Here is a 16813-nt window from a genome sequence, read left to right on the forward strand (position 1 = left end):
GTCAATAGCAGCAACCTTCTTGGGTCAGCTGCCACTCTGTGGAAGCCTTGTTTTTTCTCTCTTCACAATAAATCTTGTTGCTGCTCACTTTTTGGGTCTGCACTACCTTTATGAGCTGTAACACTCACTGCAAAGGTCTGTGGCTTCACTCCTGAAGTCAGAGAGACCACAAACCCACCAGGAGGAACAAAAAACTCCCAATGTGCCACCTTTAAGAGCTGTAACACTCACTGCGAAGGTCTGCGGCTTCACTCCTGAAGTCAAGTGAGACCATCAACCCACCAGAAGGAAAAAACTCAAGACGCATCTGAACATTTTGAAGGAACAAACTCTGAACACACGATCTTTAAGAACTCTACCACTCACCACGAGTTTCCGTGGCTTCATTCTTGAAGTCAGCGAGACCAAGAAGCCACCGGAAGGAGCCAATTCTGGACACATTACCACATGAGAAAGTAGAATGTAGCATAGGACTGGAGTGTCAGCCATTATTTGGAACTGGGTCTGAAATTAGGTGATAGCCAAATGGTGCAAAATAGTGAATCTCCAACTCTGGATAGTCAATTTTGAGCCTATTTTGAGTATAGTCTCATGAACCTTCCATTCGAGGAAGAGGGCTCATATAAAGAAGAGGATAGTGGGGTTACAAAGAAAAGAAAGCGTGTGAACACAAATGCATTGCTGGGAAATAGTAAGGCTGGTCCAAGAGACACTGGAGAGGCCAGTTTTTTTTGTTAGTTTGTTTAAATATTTCTGATGCAAATTGTGAGGATATCATAGTAAACAAAGGATCTGATGCATTCAGGGTTCTTGTAAAGATTATTAAAGTACATAAAGCACTCCAGTAGAGGCTGGCCATTCATAAATGTTAGATGTTATTATTAAAAAATGAATTTTTTTCTTAACCTTTTTTTTTTAAATTTATTAATTTATTATTATTATGCTTTAGGTTTTAGGGTACATGGGCGCATTGTGCAGCTTAGTTACATATGTATACATGTGCCATGCTGGTGCACTGCACCCATTAACTCGCCATTTAGCATTAGGTATATCTCCTAATGCTATCCCTCCCCCCTCCCACCACCCCACAACAGTCCCCAGAGTGTGATGTTCCCCTTCCTGTGTCCACGTGTTCTCATTGTTCAATTCCCACCTATGAGTGAGAATATGCAGTTTTTGGTTTTTTGTTCTTGTGATAGTTTACTGAGAATGATGATTTCCAATTTCATCCATGTCTCTACAAAGGACATGAACTCATCATTTTTTATGGCTGCATAGTATTCCATGGTGTATATGTGCCACATTTTCTTAATCCAGTCTATCATTGTTGGACATTTGGGTTGGTTCCAAGTCTTTGCTATTGTGAATAATGCCACAATAAACATACGTGTGCATGTGTCTTTCTAGCAGCATGATTTATAGTCCTTTGGATATATACCCAGTAATGGGATGGCTGGGTCAAATGGAATTTCTAGTTCTAGATCCCTGAGGAATGGCCACACTGACTTCCACAATGGTTGAACTAGTTTACAGTCCCACCAACAGTGTAAAAGTGATCCTATTTCTCCACATCTTCTCCAGCACCTGTTGTTTCCTGACTTTTTAATGATTGCCATTCTAACTGGTGTGAGATGGTATCTCATTGTGGTTTTGATTTGCATTTCTCTGATGGCCAGTGATGGTGAGCATTTTTTCATGTGTCTTTTGGCTGCATAAATGTCTTCTTTTGAGAAGGGTCTGTTCATGTACTTCGCCCACTTTTTGATGGGGTTGTTTGTTTTTTTCTTGTAAGTTTGTTTGAGTTCATTGTAGATTCTGGATATTAGCTCTTTGTCAGATGAGTAGGTTGTGAAAATTTTCTGTCATTTTGTAGGTTGCCTGTTCACTCTGATGGTAGTTTCTTTTGCTGTGCAGAAGCTCTTTCGCTTAATTAGATCCCATTTGTCAATTTTGGCTTTTGTTGCCATTGCTTTTGGTGTTTTAGACATGAAGTCCTTGCCCATGCCTATGTCCTGAATGGTATTGCATACGTTTTCTTCTGGGGTTTTTGTGGTTTTAGGTCTAACGTTTAAGTCTTTAATCCATCTTGAATTGATTTTTGTATAAGGTGTAAGGAAGGGATCCAGTTTCAGCTTTCTACATATGGCTAGCCAGTTTTCCCAGCACCATTTATTAAATAGGGAATCCTTTCCCCATTTCTTGTTCTTCTCAGGTTTGTCAAAGATCAGATAGTTGTAGATATGCGGCATTATTTCTGAGGGCTCTGTTCTGTTCCATTGATCTATATCTCTGTTTTGGTACCAGTACCATGCTGTTTTGGTTACTGTAGCCTTGTAGTATAGTTTGAAGTCAGGTAGTGTGATGCCTCCAGCTTTGTTCTTTTGGCTTAGGATTGACTTGGTGATGCGGGCTCTTTTTTGGTTCCATATGAGCTTTAAAGTCGTTTTTTCCAATTCTGTGAGGAAAGTCATTGGTAGCTTGATAGGGATGGCATTGAATCTATAAATTACCTTGGGCAGTATGGCCATTTTCACGATATTGATTATTCCCACCCATGAGCATGGAATGTTCTTCCATTTGTTTGTATCCTCTTTTATTTCCTTGAGCAGTGGTTTGTAGTTCTCCTTGAAGAGGTCCTTCACGTCCCTTGTAAGTTGGATTCCTAAGTATTTTATTCTCTTTGAAGCGATTGTGAATTGGAGTTCACTCATGATTTGGCTCTCTGTTTGTCTGTTATTGGTGTATAAGAATGCTTGTGATTTTTGTACATTGATTTTGTATCCTGAGACTTTGCTGAAGTTGCTTATCAGCTTAAGGAGATTTTGGGCTGAGACAATGTGGTTTTCTAGATATACAATCATGTCGTCTACAAACAGGGACAATTCGACTTCCACTTTTCCTAACTGAATACCCATTATTTCCTTCTCCTGCCTAATTGCCCTGGCCAGAACTTCCAACACTATGTTGAATAGGAGTGGTGAGAGAGGGCATCCCTGTCTTGTGCCAGTTTTCAAAGGGAATGCTTCCAGTTTTTGCCCATTCAGTATGATATTGGCTGTGGGTTTGTCATAGATAGCTCTTATTATTTTGAGATATGTCCCATCAATACCTAATTTATTGGGAGTTTTTAGCATGAAGGGTTGTTGAATTTTGTCAAAGGCGTTTTCTGCATCTATTGAGATAATCATGTAGTTTTTGTCTTTGGTTCTCTTTATATGTTGGATTACATGCATTGATTTGCATATATTGAACCAGCCTTGTATCCCAGGGATGCAGCCCACTTGATCATGGTGGATAAGCTTTTTGATGTGCTGCTGGATTCGGTTTGCCAGTATTTTATTGAGGATTTTTGCATCAATGTTCATCAAGAATATTGGTCTAAAATTCTCTTTTTTTGGTTGTGTCTCTGCCTGGCTTTGGTATCACGATGATGCTGGCCTCATAAAATGAGTTAGGGAGGATTCCCTCTTTTTCTATTGATTGGAATAGTTTCAGAAGGAATGGTACCAGTTCCTCCTTGTACCTCTGGTAGAATTCGGCTGTGAATCCATCTGGTCCCGGACTCTTTTTGATTGGTAAGCTACTGATTATTTTCACAATTTCAGCTCCTGTTATTGGTCTATTCAGAGATTCAACTTCTTCCTGGTTTAGTCTTGGGAGAGTGTATGTGTTGAGGAATTTATCCATTTCTTCTAGATTTTCTAGTTTATTTGCATAGAAGTGTTTGTAGTATTCTCTGATGGTAGTTTGTATTTCTGTGGGATCGGTGGTGATATCCCCTTTATCATTTTTTATTGCATCTATTTGATTCTTTTCTCTTTTTTTCTTTATTAATCTTGCTAGTGGTCTATCAATTTTGTTGATCCTTTCAAAAAACCAGCTCCTGGATTCATTAATTTTTTGAAGGGTTTTCTCTATTTCCTTCTATTTGAAGGGTGTCTCTATTTCCTTCAGTTCTGCTCTGATTTTAGTTATTTCTTGCCTTCTGCTAGCTTTTGAATGTGTTTGCTCTTGCTTTTGTAGTTCTTTTAATTGTGATGTTAGGGTGTCAATTTTGGATCTTTTCTGCTTTCTCCTGTGGGCATTTAGTGCTATAAATTTCCCTCTACACACTGCTTTGAATGCATCCCAGAGATTCTGGTATGTTGTGTCTTGGTTCTTGTTGGTTTCAAAGAACATCTTTATTTCTGCCTTCATTTTGTTATGTACCCAGTAGTCATTCAGGAGCAGGTTGTTCAGTTTCCATGTAGTTGAGCAGTTTTGAGTGAGATTCTTAATCCTGAGTTCTAGCTTGATTGCACTGTGATCTGAGAGGTAGTTTGTTATAATTTCTGTTCTTTTACATTTACTGAGGAGAGCTTTACTTCCAACTATGTGGTTAATTTTGGAATAGGTGTGGTGTGGTGGTGAAAAAAATGTATGTTCTGTTGATTTGGGGTGGAGAGTTCTGTAGATGTCTATTAGGTCCGCTTGGTGCAGAGCTGAGTTCAATTCCTGGGTATCCTTGTTGACTTTCTGTCTTGTTGATCTGTCTAATGTTGACAGTGGGGTGTTAAAGTCTCCCATTATTAATGTGTGGGAGTCTAAGTCTCTTTGTAGGTCACTCAGGACTTGCTTTATGAATCTGGGTGCTCCTGTATTGGGTGCATATATATTTAGGATAGTTAGCTCTTCTTGTTGAATTGATCCCTTTACCATTATGTAATGGCCTTCTTTGTCTCTTTTGATCTTTGCTGGTTTAAAGTCTGTTTTATCAGAGACTAGGATTGCAACCCCTGTCTTTTTTTGTTTTCCATTTGCTTGGTAGATCTTCCTCCATCCTTTTATTTTGAGCCTATGTGTGTCTCTGCACGTGAGATGGGTTTCCTGAATACAGCACACTGATGGGTCTTGACTCTTTATCCAATTTGCCAGTGCGTGTCTTTTAATTGGAGAATTTAGTCCATTTACATTTAAAGTTAATATTGTTATGTGTGAATTTGATCCTGTCATTATGATGTTAGCTGGTTATTTTGCTCATTAGTTGATGCAGTCTCTTCCTAGTCTCTATGGTCTTTACATTTTGGCATGATTTTGCAGCAGCTGGTACCAGTTGTGCCTTTCCATGTTTAGCGCTTCCTTCAGGAGCTCTTTTAGGGCAGGCCTGGTGGTGACAAAATCTCTCAGTATTTGCTTTTCTGTAAAGTATTTTATTTCTCCTTCACTTATGAAGTTTAGTTTGGCTGGATATGAAATTCTGGGTTGAAAATTCTTTTCTTTAAGAATGTTGAATATTGGCCCCCACTCTCTTCTGTCTTACAGAGTTTCTGCCGAGAGATCCGCTGTTAGTCTGATGGGCCTCCCTTTGAGGGTAACCCGACCTTTCTCTCTGGCTGCCCTTAACATTTTTTCCTTCATTTCAACTTTGGTGAATCTGACAATTATGTGTCCTGGAGTTGCTCTTCTCGAGGAGTATCTTTGTGGCGTTCTCTGTATTTCCTGAATCTGAATGTTAGCCTGCCTTGCTAGATTGGAGAAGTTCTCCTGGATAATATCCTGCAGAGTGTTTTCCAACTTGGTTCCATTCTCCCCATCACTTTCAGGTACACCAATCAGATGTAGATTTGGTCTTGTCACATAGTCCCATATTTCTTGGAGGCTTTGCTCATTTCTTTGTATTCTTTTTTCTCTAAACTTCCCTTCTCGCTTCATTTCATTCATTTCATCTTCCATCGCTGATACCCTTTCTTCCATTTGATCGCATCGGCTCCTGAGGCTTCTGCATTCTTCACGTAGTTCTCAAGCCTTGGTTTTCAGCTCCATCAGCTCCTTTAAGCACTTCTCTGTATTGGTTATTCTAGTTATACATTCTTCTAAATTTTTTTCAAAGTTTTCAACTTCTTTGCCTTTGGTTTGAATATCCTCCTGTAGCTCGGAGTAATTTGATCATCTGAAGCCTTCTTCTGTCAGCTCGTCAAAGTCATTCTCCATCCAGCTTTGTTCCATTGCTGGTGAGGAACTGCGTTCCTTTGAAGGAGGACAGGTGCTCTGCTTTTTAGAGTTTCCAGTTTTTCTGCTCTGTTTTTTCCCCATCTTTGTGGTTTTATCCACTTTTGGTCTTTGATGATGGTGATGTACAGATGGGTTTTTGGTGTGGATGTCCTTTCTGTTTGTTAGTTTTCCTTCTAACAGACAGGACCCTCAGCCGCAGGTCTGTTGGAGTACCCGGCTGGCCATGTGAGGTGTCAGTCTGCCCCTGCTGGGGGGTGCCTCCCAGTTAGGCTGCTCGGGGGTCAGGGGTCAGGGACCCACTTGAGGAGGCAGTCTGCCCGTTCTCAGATCTCCAGCTGTGTGCTGGGAGAACCACTGCTCTCTTCAAAGCTGTCAGACAGGGACATTTTAGTCTGCAGAGGTTACTGCTGTCTTTTTGTTTATCTGTGCCCTGCCCCCAGAGGTGGAGCCTACAGAGGCAGGCAGGCCTCCTTGAGCTGTGGTGGGCTCCACCCAGTTCGAGCTTCCCAGCTGCTTTGTTTACCTAAGCAAGCCTGGGCAATGGCGGGCACCCCTCCCCCAGCCTCGCTGCCGCCTTGCTGTTTGATCTCAGACTGCTGTGCTAGCAATCAGCGAGACTCCGTGGGCGTAGGACCCTCTGAGCCAGGTGCGGGATATTAATCTCCTGGTGCACCGTTTTTTAAGCCCGTCGGAAAAGCGCAGTATTTGGGTGGGAGTGACCCGATTTTCCAGGTGCCGTCTGTCACCCCTTTCTTTGACTAGGAAAGTGAACTCCCTGACCCCTTGTGCTTCCCGAGTGAGGCAATGCCTCGCCCTTCTTCAGCTCGCGCATGGTGCGCGCACCCACTGACCTGTGCCCACTGTCTGGCACTCCCTAGTGAGATGAACCCGGTACCTCAGATGGAAATGCAGAAATCACCCGTCTTCTGCGTTGCTCACGCTGGGAGCTGTAGACCGGAGCTGTTCCTATTTGGCCATCTTGGCTCCTCCTAAAAATGAATTTTTACATAATCTGGATTTTTCATGGCTAGGCCCAACGTTATATAGAAAGGTCCAGGAATTGAGGAAATATCCATTGAATTATCATATCAGTAAAAGCTGACCTGCTGGTAGTTTGGCAACTAGAAAACTTTTTTCTTGAGACGGAGTCTTGCACTGTCACCCAGGCTGGAGTGCAGGGGTGTGATCTTGGCTCACTGCAAGCTCCGACTCCTGGGTTGACACCATTCTGCTGCCTCAGCCTCCAAAGTAGCTGGGACTACAGGTGCCCACTACCATGCCCGGCTAATCCTTTGTATTTTTAGTGGAGACAGGGTTTCACTGTGTTAGCCAGGATGGTCTCGATCTCCTGACCTTGCGATCTGGCCACCTCAGCCTCCCAAAGTGCTGGGATTATAGGCAAGAGCCACCGTGCCCAGCCAGAAAACATATTAATAGATCATTTATGTTTACTATTTTTATAAAAAACTTGTTATGATAAACTAGCAATTCAAGCATGTAGATCTCTACTAAGGAAAAAGAGAAACCTTTATTGGATGCCTATGTTGCAGGCACAGTGCTAGTTGAGAACATCTCCACTATCAGCTTTTTTACTTAAAGTGTATCATCTCTATGAGGTAGAAAATATTACTACCATGTTTATGGGTGATAAAAACACTATGAATCAAGCTAAACAGGGCTACTTACACAGTATCAAACAATTGTACTTTAAAATTCAATTTTAAATCTTTTAACAGGTTGAAACATCTGAATTTCTCACTGAAAACGAGTTTTTATTGACTTTCTATCATATAAATGCCATTGTACCCTAACTCTGAAATGTAACATGACTAAATCGGTACCTCTTTTCTAAGGGGTTATACTATATATATATATTTTCTTTTCTGGGCACTATGGAGACATTTTGTCATATTTACATTACTTTTGTATCCTCGAAGAATGTAATGATGGCGTTTTACTGAAAATGAGCACTGCTTTTTTTGACTCAGATGGCTGAGTGTAATGTGGTCATCATCCCTCCATGTAACACTCTTGTTCATCAGGCACTGAGTTCTTGATGGAACCCATAGAAAGTACAGCCCCTACCTTCAAGGAGCTTATTTTTGCCTGAACATAAACTAATTTATTTCCTGGTGAGCAACTTTTCTAAGTCTTATATTTGAAATTGATCAGTCTCATCTTAAAAGACTTCTTTTACTCATAAGACCATCTGGAAACCAAAAGATGTACACGTAAGTTACATTCTAATGGGCAGAGACAGGCTCACCACCAGAAGCTTGCTGATAGAGTGGAAGACCGGCAAGTGCTGATGTTTGCCAACAAACAATATCCTTTGTAATGGGCTTATTGGCGGGGAATAAAGATTGGCCACATGGATGCACTAACCTGCCCCTCCCTTTCAAAATAGTGATGCTTGTCCTGTAGGCACTAATCATCCTCTGTCGTGGTTAATTGGAGGCACATAGTACCACTGCTAGCTTCTTGCTGTGATAAATATTTAATCATGGAGGGGAAAGCTCCTTTTTGAGAAGACACATCAGTCTGTGACTCTTGAAAACAGAACAAAGGGCACTGTTACCTGGAAGGAGCCTGCACTGCCTAGTCCAGGGTTGAGAAAGGCCCACCTAATTACTTCTGTTGAGAAGCAGCAGTCTCCTTCTCACTGACTGTCTGACATTTAGACATTTCTCCCCTCACCTCTTCCCCTTGGTGTGAAAAGGAACCGAATACAAAATGAAAGTCCACTTTGCTAGTGAATTTTCTACCCATCACAAAGTTAGGCCATGGATATGTGGTGTGTCACTCTAACTGTGGCATTTTTCTCTCCAATTAAAAATAATGGATGATGTTGGCCTGTCAGCCTGTATGGTATTCCTGTAGGGAGAAAATTAGTTGGTATCTCTATAGAGCTATTGTCCACTAATTTGAAGTTCAAGGTCTGACTGCGATCCATCTCTATGTCTCCCCGCGTTTCAGTGTGTCACTGAGAATCTGTTTCTCATGGGAAGACTCTGACAGGCACCATTATAGGTGAACCGATTTTTCCTGGAACAATTTTCATGCAAACTGGGAGTGAAGAAAGATGATCACATCTTTCAATTACTCAACTATATTTCCTGGAACAGTCTTCTGAATTTGTTAGTAGCTACTTCATCACTGAGATGTTAATGTATTGTATTGGCCAATTTTAGATGACAATTACATTTTGAGAATAACAACAAAAAAAAATTTCTTAATATATGAGACATTAGAAGAAAATAAAGAATATTCAGCCACCATTTGGTCAAAGGGAACAAACTATTCTACTTATGTGTGTATGTATGCTCTTTATACATTGATTCCTCAATTTGGAGAAGGATATACAAATTTTTGGTTTGTCCTCTATTGTTAGCAGAAAAAAATGCTGACAATTTTAATGCTGGATACAAATGGTTGAAGAGGTGCAAACTACATTTAATTAAATCTTGTAAGCCAAAGGTGATTTTTAATAGTTAAAAACATTTCATTCCTCTTCAATTACTCCTACTTAGCCTTCAGGGTCCTCTCTTTCAAAGGGAGTGCTATTGCTGAGGCAGACAACTTTCTTTGAAGAGAATTATGTCTTAGGTTATAAATGGAGTCAATTTTAACTACTGTTTGAAAAATCACCATTATATCCTCATCTCTAAAGATAGCAAAACATATCTAAAAGCAATATGAAAGGAAGAAAAAATAATAAAACATTAAAAGGATAAAACAAATTATTTCAAGATATAACCAATAACCACAAACTCAGCAGTATTGCAATAACTAGAATACAGCTCAGATAGAGCATTGTGAATGGGGAGTCTTTGACTATGTCTAACTAAATATATAGAGGTTTTTAAACTTTATATTACGTAACATAGTTCTTTAAAAATGTATTGAATTACCTTCAAGCTATGAGCTACAATTTCAAACATATAGCATGAGTAAAGATAAATTTGCAATAAAAATGTCTTTAATTCATTAGTTGTGTTTTCTTATATTCAACAAATATGTTTAATATGTTTATAAAGTTGCAGCCAAAATATCTAGATACTTATGTTGCTTTAATTTATTTAAAAATTGTATCTTAAACATTTCTTCATATTCTTAAGGGTCCTAACATTTAAGATCTACTTAACGAAATTTAATTTTCATTTTTTCATAAGTACAGATAATTTCACAGTGAATGTTTGTTTATAAGTATTATATATCTTCTTCAACTTGTTAATGTTCAGGTAGATAGCCTCAGATAAGATCTCATAAATTTAAAATCTATCTCAAAGTTACAAGAATATAATAACCTTGAATATTAGAGGCTTGTGCTACGTTAACTACCACCCGAGAAAATATTGAAAAAAAATTGTGAAATTGAGAGAGGAGGAAGGAATAAACTGGTTAGGCAGGCAGTTAGGATGGGTCTTCAGTTGAATTATTTCAAATAAAAGAACAACCTGCAGGCATAGATAAGGGAACTTGCACAGGGAGGCTTGCCTAAGACATGCCCACAGCCTTATAGATAAGAAAGGCTACACAGGAGATTTGCCCAGACATGCCCAAAATGGAAAATTTTGTCCCCTCACACATACACAGTAAGGGGAACAAAGCAATATGGAGTAACTCAAGCTAAGGGCCCACATGCATACTAGGGAGGATGGGGTGGAGCTACCAGAAATCTGCACGTTATGCAAATGAGATGCCTAGCCCTCGTTGGTTTCTTATAAAAGCTTCCGTATTCAACTGTGAAATGGAAACCCTTTTTCAGGACCCCTCTCTGAGACAGGCAGCTTTCTCTCTTCTGATTATTTAACTTCTGCTCTAACCTCACCCTTGGCTTGTCTGCATCCTTAATTTCCTCGGCTGTGAGATAGAGAACTTCTGGTGGCACCCCAGACAATCAGCTGTTTCAAAATGTTTAGAAGGGGATAATTATAGACCAATTGCTTTGTGGATTTTTCCACTATCTTTCCTAGTTTTAACAGACTAGTGAAATATTCTATGTGAGACAAAATCAAGTAGCACTTTACAGCAAGCAGTGAAATATTTTTGTTCATGAGTTCCACATTTACCCTAAAAACATCCCAAGAGCAGGAACATGGAAGAGTAAATCTACCTACTTCAGTTGTCTAATTTTACAGAATAAACTGAGGCCCAGCTAAGAGAAAGGTCTTGTGAACGCTTTGTTTCCTGCTTCCCAGTTCATTAGTCTTTGGCCTGTAACTATATTACCCCTTCAAAGAGGGCAAAAAAACTAATTTCTGTAAAGGAATGTGGTTTAGTTTTCATTGTGTTTAGAAAAATCAGGCTATGGAGGCTGTGGATTAGATATGAGTCATTAATGCAGTAATATTATAAGAAATATGACAGTGACACAGATAACAGCAACTGAGACATCTTAATATCATTTGATTCATAATGATCACAACTGAATTAGGATGTAGTACCTTGTTTGTATTCCACAATTGATCTATAGGGTACATCCATGGGAGAAAAATAAAAGTGATTAATTGTTGAATTTTCCTTACAAGTTAAAAAAACATGTTAGCTTCTACTAAGCTTGGAAATAACAAAACTGTGGCTGGTTGAGGGTGAAGACTTAACAAGACTTCAAGTATAAAAAGGATGACTCAGAAGATATAGAGCTGTTACATATTATTGGGAAGACCAGAATAGGAAGTGAATTTGAAATGGATTAGAAGGGACTTAGGTTAGACATAACAAAACATGGTGTAATGGATTTGAAATATAACTTCACATTATTTTTATGTGTTATGAAAATGTATTCCCAGGAAAACTGGAAAAGCCAAAAGAAAAAAGGAAAAGGACAATATCTGGCTAAAACATTAGTGTAGATGTCTACAAAAAGAGAAGTTAGAGAATTCTGATTTCCCTTCCAATCCTGTAATTCAGATTTTCAGTGACTAAAAATGCAAAATCTCCAGGCTAAGCATATCTCTCTTAAGATATAAGTCTTCACATATTTAAGCTTAGAACAATAAATCACATGCAGAATCCATACAAAGTCATTTAACTAAAAAATAGAAATAGAGTGGTCTCTACTTTTTCAGAAATTGGTTAGAACAAAAACAGAAAGGAATTTAATGTATAAAGTGAGAGGTAGTTGCAAGGAAAATGACTTATGGCATGTAAATGCAGATTTTTATGATACACACATTTAGTAGATGGATTTATAACGTAGAAAAAGTTTCAGATGGCATTTAATCTTATTTAGTTAAATAAGATATTGAAACACACTATTTTTTATTTTATAAAAGGAAAAGCATATTAAAAATAATACCTTTGAAATCAGACTCTCTTTTTCTAGATTAAACTAAAGTTAGATAATATTTTATATGATACCAATCTGTTGTCATGGTTAACATTGCAAAGGGGAATTGAAATGGAAAATTTTCAAGGAGACAGTTCTTTGGTGACATGATGCTCTTCTAAGCTAGCATTGTATTTCATTTCAAAACCTCTCTCCACTCCTGCAACTGCACCGTTACCACAGTCTGTTTGGCACCCACTATGCCAATAGTGTAGGACACAATTACATAACGTTCTAGGATGGAACTATAGGAAATCTTTATTAGTTTCCTGTTTCTGCCATAAGAAATTTACCACAATCTTAGTGGCTTAAAATAATATGAATTTATTATTTTACACTTCTGGAAGTTAGAAGTCTGAAATAGTCACATGGGGTTAAAAATCAAGATGCTTCCCTTTCTGGAGGCTCTAGAAAAAAAATCCATTTTCTTGCATTTCCCCCTTCTAGAGTCTGCCCACATTCCTTGACAGTGGCTCCTTTAAAGCTCAGCAATGGTGTGGGCTAGGCCCTTCTCACAACATGTTACTCTGACCTCTTCTCATTCGTGCCTCTCCTGTTAAGTATCTTTGCGATTATATTGGGGCCACCTGGATAATTAAGAATAATCACCCATCTGAAAGTCGGTGATTAGAAATGTTAATTTCATTTGCAGCTTTAAATACCCTTTGCAATGTAACCTAACATATTCTCAGGTTCTGGAGTATAGCACATGGGTATCTTTGGGAAGTAGAGGCATTGCTCTGCTTCACAAAGTCAAAATGGCATGCATGCGTGTGTGTGCACAGGCATACACGCACACGCGCACACATGCACACACACAGGAAACTGAATCTACAAATAAACTTGGGGACATTTCTCTGCCACAACTTTAGATAAAATAGGAGTTCCTTTTGCAAAACTGTGTGTCAAAACTAGGGCTGCTGACTCATATTTTAGCCAGATCCCTGTCTCACTGTCATTCTCTAAATGACATAGGCAAAGTGAAAGAAAAGATGAAATTGATATAAATCCTGAAGACCCTTTTGTGAACACTGAGTTTTCCTTTTGTTTACTGACTTTGAAATTCACTGGAAACCTGATGCTGTGGACAGGGAAGGTATGGAAGAAATTTGCAATAGTAATATTGTTGTAAAAGTGGAAGGATTCTGTTATTCAATGTGTTATAAAAATTGTTACAGATGAAATTAAAGGGCAAGAATCTGACTGAAATAATTTATCAATTCAATTATTTTATGGGACATGCTCAGGAATACAAAGAAACCTAGAAGAAAGACATCTGGGTTCAATTAAAGTGGTAGGCAGCACTAGTTAGGGAGGTAGTCTTTGTGTGAGCAAATGGCCAAGTGTTTGATTCATGGGAAGACAGCTATAAAGAAATATTTTAAATGAAGATAAAAATAGCTGAACCACTTTAATATTGTGGTTTTCTTGTTTGTTTCAATAGCAATTCCTGAGGAATCTCATCCACACTACCCTATGGACTAAAAGGAAAAGCTCTGTAAGTATCTTTGGAAAGGCTTCTATGCCTTTGTAGTTGCATTTTAGTTGACCAACCATGTCATGTCACACTGGATGATGTACAATTTGGACCTTTTATGACCTTGGGCAATTCACTAAATCTAATTCCAGAGGATCTGGAAAAGGCAAAATTTACATTCCTGATTCATTAGATGGAGAAAATTTGACCATATATTAAGATACTAATGGTTCTATCAGTAATTTATTAAAACTGGTATGGGTAAAATGGAATGTCATGTTGAGTGATATGTGCTTTCTACAGTCCTTGTCAGAATATCCTAAAGAGTACCATTTTTGTTAGCATTATTATCCCAGCATTCTTAAATCCAGATTCAGACTCATTGTCAGTTTTTTTGAAAACTCTACATTCATCAAGACATTTAAAAGTGTTCTATAAAATCAAATAGATTAATGATCAGTACCTTATTTCTACATCCAAAGAAATAGACAGTTATGCCAAATGATAATGTTCATCTCCTTTACATCCCACAGAGCAGGTGACATTTCAAAAACTATCCACAGTTATTGCAAAGTATCCATTTTTCATATCCTGCTCATGTTTGTATTATATTCAGCATGTTTGTAAGATATAGATTTTTTTTTAATGTGTGATGTTCTTTGAAGGACATCAATAAAAGCTGATGTTTGAAGTGATTCTGATATGCAATCTAAATAATAGGATTATAGAGTCAAGACAAGAATCAGATATATGCACTGACAATAGTAATTTTTGTACAAGATATTTTTCTGTGGGTAAAGTTGAAATCTTTAAAGAAATATTAAGATCTGATAAACAGTCTACTTTCATGAATCCTGCAAATTCATCCCATGACATGCTCTCAAGTGAAGAATGAATGTCGGTGCTTTTTTCATGGGAAAAATATTTGGGCTGTATAGACTATCAGGAACATAGCAAAACATAGCAAACTTATGTTCATAATATTTTTTGTTTTCTTTAACATAAAATGAAACATCTTGACATTTAACTTCAAGACAAATTGATCAATTGAGAGTACATTGAAGTTTTTATTTAAGATTTAGCACCTGCTAAAGTTCCTGAGTGAAGTCTGTACTTAGAAGCTTCCTGCATTTCCTGAGCAAGGCCTTGTATTTCCTTAATGCATTCCAACATTTAAACAAAAAATTCACTTTATTTTTGGAAAAGCTATATTGAACAGTACTGAAAATCAGTGAAGGGCCAAGACCAATTCGATGTGTCCTTTTAGGTTCATTGCAAATTACTCATTACTTTCTTATCTTTGCTGAATATTCAGGATACAATTAAAGGGACCATGGGTGGGCTTTCATCTCGTCCTCTTCACTCACCATTTTGTGTTGAGAAAAACACACATTGTTAGCATATTAGATATTTATTACCCAGGTGAGCTCTGGTCTATTAGTGTGAACCAGTGCAAACTAAAAGCAGCAAGTACTCTGTTATTATGCGCTTGACTGGAAAACAAATTGATAAAAAGCAAATACACCATAAACTCGTGCTTGAGAGACCATTTGCTGGTGTTGCATGTGGCAGTAAGGATCATCGTCCAAGGTTCAAAGGTTAATTGGGTTGGTAAATTTGGGCTCAAGTTCCCATCACTCAACTGTGTTTATTGGATATTCCTTGGAGAGGGTATAAAGGCCAGGGTTGCTATGTTCTGGTTTTGAGATACTGGAGGTGAAAGAAATAGAGGAAAGTGAGACAGAGCAAGAGAACCCTGATGCAAATGTCACTTTTTAATGTGTTCTAAAGTGTAAACGATGAATATGGATACTTTGGCTGTTTACACAGCCTGAATAGTTGCCACATAAGTTACTGACATTCAGCCAGTGCCTATCAACATAAAAGCACAAGGAAAAAAATGTTTTGAGAAGTTAAAGTTCACAAATGTCTGTACATGCTAAGCTTTACTTTGCACTGGGTAGCTTTGCTCATTAAATTTCAGGCCTTTGAACAGAGTTAGGACTAGATAAAGATTATTCTTTCATTGAAATATATGAATGGCTGCCTTTAACACATAATATTTTTCCAGATATATGGGTGTGCTTTTCTGGAGGGACATCTAATATGTGCAAACTTAGGTTTAAAAGTATATAATTTGAGATGGAAAACTATGTGCATTCATAAAATAATGCCCTTAAATACGGTATTTAAGTTGTAGTTGAATTTCCAAATTAACTATTTTAAATTTCAGTAAAAACATTCTATAGCCACTGGAGTCTATTTACTTATCTGTCTACCTATCTATCTATCTTGATCATCACCATCGTTTTCTATAACTATTTTAGCTCTTTGATGCTTATTTGCTACTAAGGTTCTAGGCATTCTATACCTAGAATAGATTCGTTTGTAAATAATAATTTATAAAATAATATCTTGTCATGTCCAAGCTTTACAACAATATTGTAATATCTTCATTTATAAGAAAACTGACTCTTAAAAAAGATAAGCAACTTTCTGAAAGCCACGCAGATAATAAGCACCATGATTCAAATACTCTTGCCAAGACATGTTGAAAGCAGTCTGCCTTCCACAAGGGACAGCTTCATCTAAACCAAAAGAAGGGAATGGCAACTCTCTTCATAAATTTATCTATACTTCAGTTCTCTTAGGGCAAATCCACTTTTTAATCTCGATTTATTCAGATCAGCTTTTTGTGAAAACACAATTTAAAGGAGAGCTGCTAACTAATTCCTATTTGTGTTGTGCTGGGGCCATGTGGCTTCAGATGCTTATGATATAAAAATATGACATTGTTAAAATACATTTATTAAATGTATTTTTTTCTCCTCCCCCTCCAAGTAGAGAAAAATGATGTGTCATCAGTATTGACATGCTTTTACTATACTATTATTCCTGAACCACCTTGAAGGGACGATACAATGAAGGTTCATTTGTTATATGCCTACAACAATAGATAGATTTAAATGGCTTCTCTCCATTATTGTATTCACAGCAGATTTCCTATTGTGTGA

At 38.0% G+C, this 16813-nt stretch overlaps 1 long non-coding RNA gene across 1 annotated transcript in view; it reads left to right on the plus strand.

Annotated features, from left to right (window-relative positions):
• The window catches only part of LOC134739689 (uncharacterized), a 296309-nt gene that overhangs the window by 64642 nt on the left and 214854 nt on the right, over window positions 1-16813 (plus strand). The window contains exon 2 of the long non-coding RNA XR_010126583.1: window positions 13767-13820. This is a non-coding gene — a long non-coding RNA (uncharacterized LOC134739689). The remainder of the gene's footprint in view (window positions 1-13766; window positions 13821-16813) is intronic.

The sequence above is a fragment of the Pongo pygmaeus genome, chromosome 5 (assembly GCF_028885625.2).
Source record: "Pongo pygmaeus isolate AG05252 chromosome 5, NHGRI_mPonPyg2-v2.0_pri, whole genome shotgun sequence".
NCBI classification, from domain to species: domain Eukaryota; kingdom Metazoa; phylum Chordata; class Mammalia; order Primates; family Hominidae; genus Pongo; species Pongo pygmaeus.